This window comes from Lepidochelys kempii, chromosome 10 (genome assembly GCF_965140265.1).
Source record: "Lepidochelys kempii isolate rLepKem1 chromosome 10, rLepKem1.hap2, whole genome shotgun sequence".
NCBI lineage: Eukaryota > Metazoa > Chordata > Testudines > Cheloniidae > Lepidochelys > Lepidochelys kempii.
The window spans coordinates 11,364,001-11,382,491 of NC_133265.1; positions in this window are offsets into that span (position 1 = coordinate 11,364,001).

Here is an 18,491-nt window from a genome sequence, read left to right on the forward strand (position 1 = left end):
CCAGGGTGGACAGTCTCAATTCTGTCCTAGCCCTGATGGATAGTTGTGGGTGTAGATCAGGGACTGGGGGATGGATAAGAGCAAAGAAGCTGTATGCCTGAATGAGCCTGGGGCTAAGCAATGTGATGATGCCCAGGAGTACTAAAGCCCTCTTGAATTCCATCTTATAATGAGAAATGAACAAAGCCACATCTGCCTGGAGACCAGCGCTCTGAATACTTGGTTCTGCAGCATACCACAAGATCACTTCCTCAGGAGTGTGAAAGCTGGTGTTTGCATTTAGCTCTAATATACACTGGACCGTTCCCACCCTCTGTCCCTGGCTAAGGCGACAGGCAGAACTACTCCCCTCTCTAGCCCTCCATGGCCCAGTCCTCTTAATGCTGCCTGCCCTTGGTGCAGAAATCACAAACTGGGTAACGGCAGCAAAGAGTTAACAAACTGCAGTGGACCCAGGTAATTAAACCAGCCCCCACTCCTCCAGTCCTTGCCACACTTAAAAGCCCTCCGCTGTACGCTGTACGCAAGACACAAGAGAGAGCAAGGAAATAAATCGAGAGGTGGCTTAGGCAGGGTGTTGATCCTGGCTATAGGGACGGAGGGGTGAGGCTCTGAATGCTAGAGCTAGTGGAAGGGAGAAGTGGCAGTGAAGAGAAGGCTCATTCCATGGCCTGTTTTCACACCATGTGAGAGAGAGAGAGAGAGAGGTACTGGAGACAAGATCTGGGATATGGACTCTAACAGCAGCTGAAACTCTGGCCCAAGTACCATTGCTTTAGTGATCTCCAACAAGCTATGTTGACTTACGGCCCTCCATGGATCAGGCTCAATGTGTTTGTTTTTCCTCTGGAGCTGACTGTGCAATGGACGTTTTCTGGGGATGAGGATGCTGGTAAATTTGCCAGTTGTGCCATTCTGTTGTCCTTCAAGACCTTCAGCGTGGGTACGTCTACCCCTGGGGTTTAAAACCTGCAGCAGCGAGTCTCAGAGCCCAGGTCTGTGGACTCAGCAGGGCTCAGGCTACTGCACTGAAAACAGCAGTGTAGATGTGAACTGAGCTGGAGCTCGGCCTTCAAAACCCGCCTTCTTCCCCAGGCTTCAGATTCTGAGCTCCAGCCTGATCCTGAACCTCTACGAACAGCTATTTTTAGTGCTGTCACATGAGCCCCTGGTCCGAGACTCACTACAGCGGGTTTTGAAATGTACCCCATGATTTCTTTCTAAGATGGAAGCCGCATTGTTACAAACCTCAAGAGATTAGGTGCTATTCCAAAGCTACAGCTCATCAGTTGCTGGTCAGCTCATACTCCATGGTGAGTTTCATCCAGGAGAATTTGTCTGTGACTTGGCCCTTCTTTGATTTAATAGAAAATAAAAACTCCTCCACTGCAAACTCAATTTAATTCCTGGCAGTGGTACCTGATTTGGCAGAAAGCTTGGCTAAGCAGAGGCACCTAGTTAATGCAGGGCAGTGATTAGCTGGAACAGCAGCTATTTCCTTTCAGAGTGGATATTGTCAGACAGTGACTGGGCAGTCTGTGCACCCAATCCACTCTTTTTTCCTCTCTTTGGATTCGAAGTGTACTTGATCCTTACTTATTAAACCAGTCGCGGACATTGTGCCCAGAGATGCTTGAGCTCACTGTAAAATCGTGGTGGTGATCACCACAAGGTGAACGGGAGATGCCAGTGTGTCAGGTGCTGTAGCCAGCTCTGTGTGTGTTTCCTCTTAGACCAATGTGTAGGGAGCCTGAATCCAGGAACAAATTAAAGCCACCACCAGAAATCTTGGAAGTCTGAGTCTGGGAGATGACTGACGTGGTACATGATTCTTACAGCAGCTGAAGATCTGGCCACCCAACAGGTACAATCTTTTCCCCCGGCATGCTTAAACACCACAAAGACTAGGACCAGCACATGGACTTAGGAAAGGTAGATGAAATGTGAATTTGCTCCAGGTCAGTAGAAAACATTAGGTGGAGGATCCTTAGACTTTGCATTGAAGTCCTTAAGATCACTTGCTTCTGAGGAGAAATTCCCCTGGCATGAAGTTCTAAAGTGCTATGTTGGATGTCTGGAGGACTACTCTTTTGTTGGAGTCACTGTAACCACCAGCAGTTAAACAACCTTGAAAAACATTGAAAGTGACAAACCCTTCTTGGAACGGTACCTCTCAACGGACCCTCATTAGTAGAGGTGGCATGAACTAGTGGATGGACACTGATGTGGGAGTCAGGAGACCTTCCCAGTTCTCCCACTCACCTGCTGTGTGACCTTGGGCAAATCCCTTCTTCTCTGTGCTTTTGTTTCCCCATTTCTTGTCTATTTGAACAATAAGCTCTTGCTATGTGTGTTAGTGTCTAGCACAATGGGGCCCTGATCCAGATTGATTACTCCGGGTGCCACCATAATACAAATAATATTATTGACCCACATTTAACTTCAGTCCACACCAATTTACTTACAAACAAAACGATGGGGGTCTAAATTCGCTGTTACTGCTCAAGAAAGATCTTGGAGTCATTGTGGGTAGTTCTCTGAAAACATCCGCTCGGTGTGCAGTGGCAGTCAGGAAAGCTAACAGTGTTCGGAACCATTAGGAAAGGGATAGATCATGAAACAGAAAAATCATAATGTTGCTATGTAAATCCATGGTATGCCCACACCTGGTTGTTCTATTTCAAAAAAAATATATTAGAATTGGAAAAGGGACAGAGAAGGGCAATAAAAATTATTAGAGGCGTGGCTAAAAAGACTTGGACTGGTCAGCCTAGAAAAGAGACGACGAAGGGGGAATATGAGAGAGGTCTATAAAATGATGAAGGATGTGGAGAAAGTGAATAGAACTGTTATTTATCCCATCACCTAGCACAAGAAGTAAGGATCATCTGATGAAAGTAATAGGCAAGAGGTTTAAAACAAACAAAAGGAAGTACTGCTTCACACAACGCACAATCAGCTTGTGGGACTCGTTGGGGATGTTGTGAAGGCCAAAAATATAATTCAGTTCAAAAAAGTTAGATAAGTTCCTGGAGAATAGGTCCATCAATGGCTATTAGCCAAGATGGTCAGGGACACAACCCCATGCTCCAGGTGTCCCTCAACTTCCAACTGGGATTGGACAACGGGATGAAATTGCCCTGTTTTGTTGATTCCTTCTGAGGCGTTAGAAGGCAGGATACTGGGCTAGATGGACCATTGTTCTGTCCCAGTTTGTTTGTTTTTAGGGGACATTTAATCTTCTGGGTTTAATTTCTGTAATGGACATGGCAAGTGTAAAGAACCCATGTTGGCTGCGGTGTGGATGTGCATGTCTGCAACCGTGCTGCCAGAGAGGGGCCAGAACTCGTGCAATCCAAGAGGCAGTTCAATTTGTAAGCCTTGGCTAATCTCCCACCTGTGAATAAATGGCTTTTTCCCTTCTGCCAATTAGTGAATTAGATTGAAAATGCAGGTGTCCTGGAGCTAGTGTGCACCACAGGCCTACAAAGCCCAATGCCTCTTTGAGGATTGCTGATGCATGGGACTGTCTCTTGCAAATGTATTAAGTGCTGTTTTCTTTGATATCACCTACTGCAGGGTGGGTGTGTGTGTGTGAGAGAGAGAAGCCTGTCCTGGTTCCCTGTACAGCCTGTAATGTAGAGCAAGAGGGTGTGTGACTAGAGATAGCTTTTCTCCTGCTGGGTTGGTGGAATGGGGACCTATAGGCAGCTGTGGGAAGCTATTTTAAATCGGAGCAGCCTCTGGGTTTGCTCTGATTTATGCTGGGGAATAAATATGCCTCCAGTCAGGCTCAGAATTCCAGAGGCCCAAAGGAGGCTTAAAGCCATCTTTGCTTTCTCTGCTCCACCCTGGGCTGTACCTCTGGAGAGGTGCCATTCAGAATCTGGCCCAATACTGATCCAGGTTCTTATACCATGGCATCAGCGCAGTATCCAAGCTCCTCACAAGATATGTTTTAAGAGGTGGATACTTTGGGTCTGATCGCTCTCCTTGAGGTGATCCTGTATCCTAGTACCAATCCCTTAATAAGACACTCAGTTTTGGGGGTGGGGGAGATGGGTAATGTTTAGGATTTGTAGGTGGGGAAAATGGAATCTTACAGCTTGGGCACTGTTATGTGTATCCTGTGGTATTAAATCTCCCCACTGTATTTTCCACTGCATGCATCTGATGAAGTGAGCTGTAGCTCACAAAAGTTTATGCTCAAATAAATTTGTTAGTCTCTAAGGTGTCACAAGTACTCCTTTTCTTTCTGTCGTATTGGGGACTGTGCCTTTTAAGGACTAAGCGTCCCAGACAGAGAGTCTGGGTGGGGTGCTGTGAAGTTCTTGTTGTTGTGCAGAACACTTGGACTGGGACACAGAGCTGAACTCTTGCAAGTATATAGGCCTGGATCCACAAAGGGACCTGGGCATTGCAACACCTAACTTTTAGATGCCTAGAAAATCCCTGGAACAACAATGGATCCACAAAGCCTGAGTTAGGCACCTAGGCTCCCTGTACAATGCATGGGTGGTGGTGGGGGGGTGATAGATGCCTAAGAGTGGGATCCCCAAAAGCCAGCATGCTAGGTGGGGAGCTGCTAAAGCCAGCCAATGGGAGATGCTGATGAGGGGTGTGTCCTAAGCCTTGCCCATCTCTCAGAATTTGGTGCTTAAATCCAGACTGCTGGGAGGTGCCTATCTTTGGCTACAATCCACAGCTGAGAACCCTCTCCTGGAGTCTGGCAGCTTATGGAAGCCAAAGGACTTTCTTGTGAGAGAAGGTTAGGTAGCCAGGGGGAAGTAGGCTGGCAGGAAGAGGATGACCTCCCTTAAAACCATTAGCCCAGGGTTTAGGGTACTCTCTTGGGATGTGAGAGACCCTCAGTCAAATCCCACCTCTGCCTGATAAGGAGATGGGATTTGATCAGGTGTTCGCCACCTCTGAGGTACGGGACCTAGCCACTGGACTGGAGGGCGATTCTCTCTCTCTCTGGTCCAATTAATCTTTAATTAAAGTGGAACAACTTCAGTAGGAGAGATGGAGGAAGACTCATAGCCTCAGGTTTAGCGCTCTCACCTGTGAGGTGGCTGATCTCTGTTCACGTTCCTTCTCCTCATCAGCCAGAGGGGGGACTTAAACTGGGTATCTCCTGTATTCCAGGTGAATACCCTAACTGCTGGGCTAAGGGCTATAGGGGCACCCCCTCTCCTCCTCTACTGGCCCCGTAGGCAAGATAGATGATCCTCTGTCTGTCTTCCTCCAGTCCGTGGGTCGCTCTGGAGCTCAGGCGGCACAGAGGGGTCCCGACGTCTAGAATGAGGCAGCAGTGTTCATGCCTGGAGGCGGAAACATGGGTGCCTAGAGAACTTTTACAGCAAAAACCTTAGGCTCCACATGAGTTTAGCCACCACTGGGTAAGGCAACAGCCGAATGGGGGTTTTGTGAATTGTAGCGGTGCCTAAAAATGGGACTTAGGTGCCTATATCTAGGGTTAGACACCCAAGTACCTTAAGTACTGGGCCTGAGTGATCACTGGACACTCCATATACTTTCTGAGAAGTTTCTCTGCACATAGAAGGGATTCTGCAGAGGTCTGTTATGAAGACAGCAGAAATAATACCTCAACCAAAAATAAAAAGAGAGATGCTAAGTAGAACATGGTTAATTTGAGACAGGCAGGATACATGTTTCCTTTGAAGTACTGGTGTTTGATAGTTGATCTTCAGTGCAGAGAAATTCTTAGAGGAATCCTGTCCTTTTTAGAGGGTTGCATTAAAGAAGCTGTTTCTGATAGAACAGGTTATTTAACTAAAGGAAACAAGTGTTTGAGATTCTTCTAGGTTTTGTTACTCAGAGTATGTAGTATCAACTGGTAACCAATACTGTAATGTTTCAGCTCTAGGACTGTCTCGCTGATGGCATCCCTTAATAAAACAGTAAGGTCCTGACTAAGTGAGCTCATGAAATTCAGATTGTACAACTAACTGGTGTATATATTGTGCAGGTGGATGGGTTCTGCCTAACAATGTCCCTGCTCTAAGCTTCCTTTGAGAGTTTTTCTCCAGCTCAGGTGGAAACACAAGAAGTTTATTACAGGAAATTGTCTAGTCAGACAAAATACCGTTCATGGAAGAATTTCAGTTTAACAAGAGAGGTTTGTGACTGAGAAATGAACCGTGATGAAAAGCTGACTGTGAAATAAGAATTGGTTTGAGGTGAGATAATGGAGGAGTTGAGGAGAGCTGTTTGTAGACACTGAGAAAGATCAGTACTTCTAGCTCTTTTACTGCACAGATGTTTGGAGAACTGATTATATGCAGGATATCCCTAGTGCCAGATTTCTCCCCTGCTTTGCTGCTTGTGTGGTTATTTACATCTGTGCAAAGGGCGAGGGTGGACAAGATGCTACTAAACCAAAATCTTCCAATCACTTGCACGGTGTAGCATTTTGACATCCGTCGTGCATTCGGTGCAGATATAAATGACCATACAAGGTGCAAGAGTGGAGGATCAGACCCTTGGCCTGTCGCACTTTCAGTCTGAGTGTCTTCGTTGTTTTGACCTCACTTGTGGCCTGATGTAAGTGAGGCTGTTATTTTCCCTTAAGATTAATCTACACCTTAGTTTGCACTTGGCTCAATGACAGTGGTGATGTGCATAATGCCCAGGTGCAATCATTGCAACCAGATTGAATTAATACAGCACATGTGAGTACAAAATACTCTGCTTTTAAAATGTATGTGCCTGGCCCCCATTGACTGTAACTCTTGTTATCACAGTCAGAGTACTCAGAACATTGATTAGCCCAACAGATCCCTTCGTTTTTGTGCTTTCTGTTTTATAATGAAGCCATAAGACACAGCAGGGTACAGCTTTTGCGAATTTCATTCCTGTGTAGCGTATTCTGCCTGTGCCCTGGGATAAGGCTGTGTGTTGGCAGCCTGATTTGACACAGCAGTTTTTACTCTGGAATTTCTTAATGTGATTATAAAAATGTATTTGTGTTGGTAATTAAGGGCCTGCTCCTGTGCCCATTGAAGGCAATAGTAAGGCTCCCACTGGCTTCAGTGGGACCAGGATCCGTCTCTCAGCAATGTTGGGAGCATTATCCAGTTCAGTAGTGAATTGGATTGATTAGGCATGGCTTGGCATTCTTATCAGCCATTAAATCACTTGATGCCTCCTACCCATTTTGCTCATCTCATGATATGCATTTTAAAATGTGGGTCTCAACACTGACTCAAATTTTCTTCAGTCTGGGCTGTTGTTTTTTTTGGAGATCTCAGAAATTTAAACCAAATTAAAAATCTCCTTTTGGTTTCAGGCATAGCTCAGTCAAAGTAATTGGAGTCTCGCTGAATCCTAGGGCTGATTTCCCTGGGCTGGCTCAGGTCTGTAAGTCATGACAGCTGGGGCTTCAAGGGGAAGAAAAGGAGAAAGTCACTTGCCTTCACTTGTGCCTGGCTGCCTCAGTACAGAATTCATGGATGCTGCTTCTGACTCAAGAAGGGTTAATATCATCCCAAGCTTTAGCATGTACACAGCTTCACAAACATTCACAGGCATACACGTCGCTGGCTGTCCCTTCTCCCTGCAGCTCAGAATTTAATGCACTGTATACTTTTGTTTTGCTGTCGATTGTCTCTGTTACCATCTTCGGACTCATTTAGCAATAGCAATCGCCCCCCCCAGCGCTCCTCCCTTCACAGCCCACTTCCTCCAAGGCCCGCATGACTTGGGCTTTGTCAGACCATAGGTGGGGACAAACTACAAAGCAGAAGGCACCTCCACTGTCTCATCTCCTCAGTGGACAAATCTGGGACCTGTCAAGTGCCCAACTAGATCTCAGCTGTGGGGGACAAAGCAGAGAAAGACAGGCTGTCTCCTCAATCCCAGACCCAAACTATTTATGGCTTTATCCATCCACCACCACTTTGAATTACACCGGAAGCAAACAGGAAACAGCCCTGGGAGCACGGATGTAATATGCTCCAGTGAGTAGGTGGGTACCAGCAAATCTGTGCAGCCTGAAGTTTCCCAGTGGTTTTAAGGTACAGTAATCCCGTTGAGAGGTGCTAGATGCAACAAGAATAATTACAACCTTCCAGCTAAACCCAAATGCAAAAACTCACAAGCTTCAAAACTCACGTGGGCCATCACAATCTCACACACATTCCCATTCTCTTATGTAGCCCTGTGCAGATCAGAAGGGAGACACACAAGTATACAAACATCTGTATAGGAACGCATGCACACTTGCATTTTGGCCCTGCTCCAGTCTCTCATGGATGCACACGTACTAATTACACTCCCACGCATGTGTATGCTGCTCACATTATCAGTTTTACTAATCAAATCATTTATGCAGAGAAGTGAATGCTGATCTATCTAATCTCAAGGCTCCAGTTTAAAAACAGAGCTGAAAACAGTAAGCAGCAGGATCTAAAGCCACAGTACTGAAACTGTTGGAGCTAAGATGTTTCCATGGAGACACATCTTTGATCTAGTAATAAACAAAGGAGAAGACCGTCCCAATCTAGAAATGCAGAAAGGCCTCATTCTTGCTGGGCCTGTGTCTGTGTAGTTGGGAATCAGAGCAATTGGATCCAAGACTTTTTGTTTTTGTGATACTGCAGGGTCTGTAGTGATGATTAGAATAGGATGCCCTCCTGCCTGAGCTATGCAAGGTTATGAGAGGAGGGCAGCCACATTTTGGCATATGGTATTTCCTCAGGCAGACAGAAAACATGGCATATCTTTGAGCTGGTTCCATTTGCTATTGCTGTGAGGTCGAGCCAGATGCCTGTAGGTACAACCCTCCCCAAAGCATTAGCCAGCACGTGTTGTGGAACATAGATACCTGTGTTACACAGAGCTTTGATATGCACCATGCAGTAAGCGGCATTCTGATTTTCCTCTTGAGTGGCGAGAAGTGATTTGGGCAATGGGGAACATACCACGGCATGCCGCCTTTATGGATGGGATACAGAGGAGATGTACAAGGCGTGCTGCCTTTATGGATGGGATGTAGAAGGGTCTCTCATTTTACTGGTATGGGAAGAAGATTAAAAACATTTACCATGTTGACCTGGGGTTTGTGGTCATGTGCGTATATCTCTGAAGCCATGTATAATGAACCCTGGCTCCATACATGTAATAAAAATAAAGGGAAGGGTAACCACCTTTCTGTATACAGTGCTATAAAATCCCTCCTGGCCAGAGGCAAAACCCTTTCACCTGTAAAGGGTTAAGAAGCTAAAATAACCTAGCTGGCACCTGACCAAAATGACCAATGAGGAGACAAGATACTTTCAAATTGGGACGGGGTGGAAACAAAGGGTTCATCTGTCTGGGTGATGCTTTTGCTGGGAACAGATCAGGAATGCAGTCTCAGAACTTCTGTTAGTAAGTAATCTAGCTAGAAATGCGTTAGATTTTCTTTTGTTTAATGGCTGGCAAAATAAACTGTGCTGGATGGAATGTATATTCCTGTTTTTGTGTCTTTTTGTAACTTGAGGTTTTGCCTAGAGGGATTCTCTATGTTTTGAATCTGATTACCCTGTAAGGTATTTACCATCCTGATTTTACAGAAGTGATTCTTTTACCTTTTTTCTTCAATTAAAATTCTTCTTTTAAGAACTTGATTGATTTTTCATTGCTCTTAAGATCCAAGGGTTTGGGTCTGTGTTCACCTGTACAAACTGGTGAGGATTCTTATCAAGCCTTCCCCAGGAAAGGAGGTGTAGGGCTTGGGGGGATATTTTGGGGGAAGACGACTCCAAGTGGGCTCTTTCCCTGTTCTTTGTTTAACATGTTTGGTGGTGGCAGCATAGGGTTCAAGGACAAGGCAAAGTTTGTACCTTGGGGAAGTTTTTAACCTAAGCTGGTAAGAATAAGCTTAGGGGGTCTTTCATGCAGGTCCCCACATCTGTACCCTAGACTTCAGAGTGGGGAAGGAACCTTGACAATACAGAATGTTTTTAGGGGTGTGAGAACAGGAGGCTGTTATCGACACTGGGATCAGCCCCTTGAAGGAAACATGTCCACATGCACTAGGCCAGTATATTCTACTCACAAAGATGCACATTGACAGATGAACACGTTCATATTGGCTTGAATGCCTAGCTGCAGTATCTATACAGTACCTGTGTGGGTATTGTATACATGGATCTGTGTACATGTGCAGCAGGCTTGCATGTATGCATATTTCTGCATGTCTGTTTGTAAGTTTCTCACTTCCCTTAACTTCTAGGTGGTGCTTTTCCTTTGTCACTTCCTGTCTGTCCCACTGATTATTGCATGTGGACAAATTCAGGTGCCTTATCTTTGCTTCCAGCAAGGCCGCTGCATCAGCCATGCAAGGTTTTTCTGTGAGGTTGTGAAGTTACGTAATACCCAGGAAGAAAAGGAGGACTTGTGGCACCTTAGAGACTAACAAATTTATTTGAGCATAAGCTTTCTTGAGCTACAGTTCACTTCATTGGATGCATAATACCCAGGATGAGTGAGCTTTGTGTGTACTCTGATTTTGACCCCCCCGTAATTCTCATTTGTACATCTCTGCTTTAGGGGCATTAAACTCAGAAAGGTGGCATCTCCCAATCAGAACCACACTTGCTTTTTTTCTTAGGACCTGTCTACATTAGGGAATTTGCATTGCTACACAGGTCTCCCATGTCCATACCAATGCAAGTTTCACTAAAGCATTTAGGCCCTTCACAGCCTGCAGTATCTAACAGCCTTTGAGAACTCAGCAGCAGTCTGCCTGTTGCTAATTGTATTGTGATAGCACCTTAAGGACCCTTTCTCACTGTGCCAGTCACTGTACAAGTGAATGTAAGAGACAGTTCCTATCCCGAAAGGCTAACAATCTAAATAGGAAAGACAGACAAAGGGTGTGAGAGGAAACAGGCACAGAGAGGTGAAATGACTTGCTCCAGCAGGTCAGTGGCACAGTCGGGAATAGAAATTAGGTCTCATGGGTGCTAATTAGTGCACTATCCACTAGACGATGCTGTCTAATACTATGATTGCTGAAGGAATTGGCGGCTGTGATTGCAGAGCCATTGGCCATTATCTTTGAAAACTCGTGGCGAACCGGGGAAGTCCCGGATGACTGGAAAAAGGCTAATGTAGTGCCCATCTTTAAAAAAGGGAAGAAGGAGGATCCTGGGAACTACAGGCCAGTCAGCCTCACTTCAGTCCCTGGAAAAATCATGGAGCAGGTCCTCAAAGAATCAATCCTGAAGCACTTGCATGGGAGGAAAGTGATCAGGAACAGCCAGCATGGATTCACCAAGGGAAGGTCATGCCTGACTAATCTAATCGCCTTTTATGATGAGATTACTGGTTCTGTGGATGAAGGGAAAGCAGTGGATGTATTGTTTCTTGACTTTAGCAAAGCTTTTGACACGGTCTCCCACAGTATTCTTGTCAGCAAGTTAAGGAAGTATGGGCTGGATGAATGCACTACAAGGTGGGTAGAAAGCTGGCTAGATTGTCGGGCTCAACGAGTAGTGATCAATGGCTCCATGTCTAGTTGGCAGCCGGTATCAAGTGGAGTGCCCCAAGGGTCGGTCCTGGGGCCAGTTTTGTTCAATATCTTCATAAATGATCTGGAGGATGGTGTGGATTGCACTCTCAGCAAATTTGCGAATGATACTAAACTGGGAGGAGTGGTAGATACGCTGGAGGGGAGGGATAGGATACAGAAGGACCTAGACAAATTGGAGGATTGGGCCAAAAGAAATCTGATGAGGTTCAATAAGGATAAGTGCAGGGTCCTGCACTTAGGATGGAAGAACCCAATGCACAGCTACAGACTAGGGACCGAATGGCTAGACAGCAGTTCTGCGGAAAAGGACCTAGGGGTGACAGTGGACGAGAAGCTGGATATGAGTCAGCAGTGTGCCCTTGTTGCCAAGAAGGCCAATGGCATTTTGGGATGTATAAGTAGGGGCATAGCGAGCAGATCGAGGGACGTGATCGTTCCCCTCTATTCGACATTGGTGAGGCCTCATCTGGAGTACTGTGTCCAGTTTTGGGCCCCACACTTCAAGAAGGATGTGGATAAATTGGAGAGAGTCCAGCGAAGGGCAACAAAAATGATTAGGGGACTGGAACACATGAGTTATGAGGAGAGGCTGAGGGAGCTGGGATTGTTTAGCCTGCAGAAGAGAAGAATGAGGGGGGATTTGATAGCTGCTTTCAACTACCTGAAAGGGGGTTCCAAAGAGGATGGCTCTAGACTGTTCTCAATGGTAGCAGATGACAGAACGAGGAGTAATGGTCTCAAGTTGCAGTGGGGGAGGTTTAGATTGGATATTAGGAAAAACTTTTTCACTAAGAGGGTGGTGAAACACTGGAATGCGTTACCTAGGGAGGTGGTAGAATCTCCTTCCTTAGAGGTTTTTAAGGTCAGGCTTGACAAAGCCCTGGCTGGGATGATTTAACTGGGAATTGGTCCTGCTTTGAGCAGGGGGTTGGACTAGATGACCTTCTGGGGTCCCTTCCAACCCTGATATTCTATGATTCTATGATTTCCTGAGATAAAGAAATTGAAGTGCCCTTCTTGTTGGTGGGATTTGTTATTTATCCCAAGCAAATGCTACTGCCAAACTGGGCCCAGGCTTCAAAGGTGTTTGACATTTGTATAAAGTGCCCGTGATTGTGTGTGCGTAAAATTATACGTATTGGACTGCAAGAAACACTAAGGGATTGATTCTCTCATTGGTGAGGAGGATTTACTCATGTTGTTTCTTCCTCTTTTCTTCACACACCCCAGACTGGGGTTAAGAGGCTCACTGATGCCATTTTGAAAAAAATAAATGAAGAGAAGTTGTTTGCTAAGAGTCAGATCCGACTTCGTTAGTCACTGAAAAGACTCCAGCTGGATCAGACCCTGTCGAGCACAATTATCCCTTGGCTTAGAAAATCATCTTTAGTATTTTAGATGTATCACATTATCAACGTTGACTGGGAGGATATTGGGCATCTAACAGGCTCTCAGGGAATTGGGATGAAGGGAGGAAACCAGCATGAGTCTCCCAGAGCTCCTGTAAACCTAGGAGATGATTGGAATATTTTTCATAGGTCATGAATATTGCAGGAATCTTCCTTGTGAAATGTAGTTTGTATAGAAAGCTGTGGGTAATCTCTCCCGGGGTGAGATTGCAACCACCACCTATTGCAGGGGTGGCCAACCTGTGGCTCCGGAGCCGCATGCGGCTCCTTGCATAGGTGCTGACTCCGGGGCTGGAGCTACAGGTGCCAACTTCCCACTGCTCAACCCCAGGTCCTGTCCCCCCTCCACCCCTTACCCCACAGCCCCTTCCCGAGCCTGCTGCACCCTTGCTCCTCCCTGCTCCATCCCAGAGTCTGTATGCTGCAAAACAGCTGCTCGCAGCGGGCAGGAGGCATGGGGAGGGAGGAGGAGGTGCTAATCAGCAGGGATGCCAGCAGGAAGGAGGTGGTGATGCAGGGGGGGCTGATTATGTACTACAGTGGCTCTTGACAATGTACATTGGTAAATTCTGGCTCCTTCTCAGGCTCAGGATGGCCACCCCTGACCTATTGTAAAGCTCTATTTTAGAGCCCACTGTCACTCGGGCTTGGCCTGGAAATTGCCAGATTGACCCTGGACACCAAGAATGTTGAGCTGAAAGTAATTAAACACAAACAAGCAAAACCCCTAATTTGAAATGTTGATTTTTGTCTCTTTCTTGCTCAGAAATGGCTCCTAGCTACTAAACTTGCCATGTTGTCTGCTCATCTTGAAAATTTATGCACCAGCTATTTTTGCAAGAAAATAGGGTGAAATGAAATAAAATTAACAGTTTTTGCTGTGGAGATCTTGGAGCCCAAACCTACAGCCACTGATTTCAGTGGGAGTTGTGGACCTGCTTTGTTTTTTTTCTTTCACAGCTCAACAACTTTAAAGAACAGCCATGGGTTAAGGATGTTGAGTTATGATGAAATACGCATTTCTTTGTGCTTGATAAGAACGTGTCTGATTATGTGTGGGCCATGTTCACGTTTGCGATGGTTGTAGCGATTCATTTCCTCGGTTTGGTGAATATGATGGTGTAAAGGAGTGGACTCACCCCTGCGGCGCCTCCTGCTGGTCGTTGAGAATTAGCTCTTTTCCAGCCTGGAGCACTCTCTGCAGACTAGTGATCCATCCTTTCTCTGGGGTTCTGCCCCCTGGCAGTACCCCACACTCTACCTCTCCCCTTCCTGGGGAACCCCCAACCCACTATCCCCACCTTGTCTCATTCAGGGCTACTCCCAGTCATCACCAAGCCCCTGCTCCCTGGGGCAGACATCAGTGTAAAGGCCACTGATCATAGGCAAGGGGGTTCGGACCAGCTGCCTTCCTCTGCCTCCCAGTACCTCTATGGGCCTTGAACCAGGCCCTACAGCCTGGGGAGTTGCCAGCCTGGAGCGCCCATACTCAGCCAGCTCTTTCCCCAGCGTGGCACTGTCAGGCAGGCAGCCAGGTCCTGCTCTCTCCCAGTCTGGAGAGAGAGACTCCTTGGGCTTCTGGCTCACAGCCTTTTTATACAGGCCAGCTGGGGCCTGATTGGGGCGTGGCCCAGCTGCGGCTGCTTCCCCAATCAGCCATCCCCAGCCACAGCCCTCTCCAGGGCTGCTTTTAACCCCTTCTGTTCTAGGAGTGGGGTAGCCACCCTGCTACAGATAGGTTTGTACAAATGCTGTCACTTAGCAACCACAGCTGTTTTTTTAAATGCAGCTTTCTATTAGAATATAACACGAATTGTAATCTGTGCCTCTTTCATGGAAGGGGTTTATCTTAGACAATGATGGATTCCAGCACTAAACTGTACCTTCACTGCATGATGATTATTCTAGTGGAGGGACATGCCTAGACTAGGAAAATCAGTTGTGTTAGCTAATGCATTTTAATTTCACTAGGTGCGAAGTCCCAGCTAAAATCTTGTTAGGGTGAGTCATGTTTAAAAATGTCTGGTTGTGATCATGTGACCGATTTTCCTACTTTAAACATGCCCTGTCTCTTTATTCAGTTCTTTCACTCTGGTCTCAGCATACCCTAGGAGTCAGCCGGGAGCCTCACTTCTGAAAGTGGAAGAAATGAAGACTGCCTGGGACTCTGGGATTGTGGCGGGCTGGACCAGGCCGTGAGGTCCCCTGGCTGGAGGCTTCGTGACTCTGCCACAACCCACCCCAGAAAAGGGCAGTGGAGAGGGTCTTCCAAGCTGCCTAGAGTGGCTTCATCGGATGCATGCAGTGGAAAATACAGTGGGGAGATTTATATACATAGAGAACATGAAACAATGGGTGTTACCATATGCACTGTAACCAGAATGATCACTTATGGTAAGCTATTATCAGCAGGAGAGCCGGGGGGGCGAGGGGGGGATGGACACCTTTTGTAGTGATAATCAAGGTGGGCCATTTCTAGCAGTTGACAAGAATGTCTGTGAACTGCTGGAAATGGTCCACCTTGATTATCACTGTCAACTCCCTCCCCCACCCGGCTCAATACCAGGGCCAAGGCCATTTTAAAGACTGCTGGACTAATTAAGGGCCTGAGCCCAGGGAGGACTACAGGAGAGAAAGTCCAACTGAGGGGTACTGGGATAGGCCCCCATCAGACCGGAAGGAGATTTTATTTCACATATAGACTATGTGTGACTCATCTGGAAGGCTGAGGCCATGTCTACACTTACAAGCTTACAGCGGCACAGATGTACTGATACATTTCCTTACAAGCTAGGATCTTACCTAAAGTTTGGGTTCTAGTCACAGCACCATACTATAGCTATGATAAATGTTCCTTTGAAATGTCTTGAGCCTGGTCTACATACAGGGCTTACGCTGGTGCAACTGTTGGTTAGGGATTATTAATTTATTTTACAGAAATTGTTGTCCAACCCCCAGTGTGGATGCAGTTAAATGTATCAAAGTAACTTTTCTACCAGTATAGTTTATGCCCTTCCTGTATGGGACTAAGCTATAGTAGTATGACTGCATCCACACTAGCAGAGTTGCAACCCTTTAATTATACCAGGGTCACTGCATCCACGCTGGGGAGGCGGTGAGATTGTACTGGTCTAGCCATACTGGTATCGTTAAAAAGTGATGCAACTTATGTGTGGGCAAGTCCTTATTTGCTTCCCATTGTGCATTTTAAAGCTGTGTAATGCAGCGGGAACACACTGGTGGGTTTTAATTTGCTATTTAGAATTCAGAGAACATTCTCCACCCAATTAAACAATTGTATTCACTGGTCAAATGCACGGCATAAATGAATACAGTTGTTCCATTAACCCATAGCTCTTAAAGGAAAATGTCATGTCATTTTGAAAGTGTCTCATATATGTAATACAAACAGATCACTGGTGAAGAATGTACATTTCTACAGGCATGCGTGACAGAATTACATTTTAAAAGCCACCCACCTATGGGGAGGAAACTGGTTCAGCAGTTTCACTATGAAAAATTGCATTACAATTTATACAGGGGGAATCAGCAGTAACACCTTTGTTGTGGCCTTTGTCACTTGCTTTTGCGAACAGTGGCTTTGCATACTAAGAAATACAATTCTAACAGATTTCCAAGACATACTCTGCAACAGGCTTCATCTCTACAGACAGGGACATCTCAGTGCAGACCTGCTGGTCGCCAAAAATGCTTGTTTTCTTATGCTCTCTGTTGGTGGCTCTGCATGAGCCATTAAAGGGACAAATCCTTTCTCTCAAGCTGTGCTGAAATTTGTTGAAAAAAGAAGTAACCCACAGAATTTCACATCCCCTCATAGATCATGCAATAGGACTTATACTGCAAGTGTTTAGAAAAAGCTCCTGTGAAATAAGCTTCAATCCAACTGCTCTGATGCATCTTTGATACTCAAAATGTGGATACAGCAGCCCAGAGCCTAAAGTTGTTACTCAAATTAAGAGCGGACAGCAATGGGGAATTTTGCTTACGGGCTGTATTGTGTGTATGGAAAAGTCTCCCTATGGCAGCAGCTAACATTCTAAGTTATAAAAGCTACAGTGCTTCCCCCATGCCCCCCCCAAAAGAAGGCAGTGTGGGCACTGCTGGATTCCCTCCACCATAACATGTGTTCCGAATGCTGATGAGCACGTGTTCCTGTTCACATACCCACAAAATCCCTTTGCCCAGCATGAATGATGACTGTTGCCATCAGTACTGTGGATATACACAATTTAAGGGGCCCGCTACCCCAACCTAGAAAAATGAAGTGCTAGATGGCAAAACCTGCAGCGTTGTGGTGGTGTGTTCAGTGTGCATATTTCTGAACAAGCAGGTTATGTGCTCTGTAGGCCCTGCTGAAGGTTCTACCTGAGCAGAACTCTGGTCTCTGCATTGAGGTTGAGAGTTCAGGGGTCTGTTATGAACTTAGCAAGGCAGGCTCCTTGGGAAAAGCACTGTGGTCACTGCTGCTCAAGAGTGAAGGGCAACATAGGCAAACTGCTTAAGTTCTCAACACCACAGCAGACTATACCACAGGGGTTCTCAAACTGGGGGTTGGGGTCATGAGGTTATTAGAGGGGGGTCACGAGCTGTCAGCCTCCACCCCAAACCCTGCTTTGCCTCCAGCATTTGTACTGGTGTTAAATATATTAAAAAGTGTTAACTTATGGGGGGGGGGGGTCACACTCAGAGGCTTGCTATGTGAAAGGGGTCACCAGTACAAAAGTTTGAGAATCTCTGTTATACCAGAATATATTCAGGAATTGGGATGATACTTTTGCTGCAGGACAAGAGTAGTTCCTTGTCTTTAATCTGCTTGATAAATTGGCAGCCTTGCAAGAAAAGCTTGGGCTTACAGTCCTGACTCACCAAGAGATCAGTGTGTCCTGGGGAGATGTCACTGCACAGAGGAAGGGTAAACCATGGCCAGGAGGCAGATCAGGCCATGGGCACTGATCTCTTTCCTGATAGGACAGCACTAGATGATCAAGGTAGAAGGCTCATCTATTTTAAATTTGCTTGTTGGATTTTTGTTGGCACTGAGGTATTTTTCAGCAGTAAAGGCAGAACTCCTCAGGGGGCTGGAACAAGTCTAGGATATGCCATTCTGGAAATAGAGACACAATGTGAACCAGGCTTTTCTCTTCAAGGGTGCAGTAAGAAAACATTCTATTTAACTCTAAAAACCGAACACCGGGGGGGAGCTTAGTGGCTGAGGCTGTTGTGCCGGAACTCAGTTTCAATTCCTCTCTCAGCTGGCTCTCTGCCCTTACAAGCACCTAGGACTGTGGGGAATGCACTAGTTGCTGGCTGTGTCATGGTGTTCATTCACAAGTCAGGCAGCTAAGGTTTTGGTTTAAACAAGATTTATAACATCCCTAAGCACTAGCTGAATTTTTCTGCAGCAGGGAAAATAAGGTTTTCTTGGCTGCTCTTTACCTCCCTTGATCTCTCCACCCCCAGCCACTTCGCTGTCATGCTGCTGATTTTCACGCCGCTCAGCTCTTTTCCCCTCTTGTTGG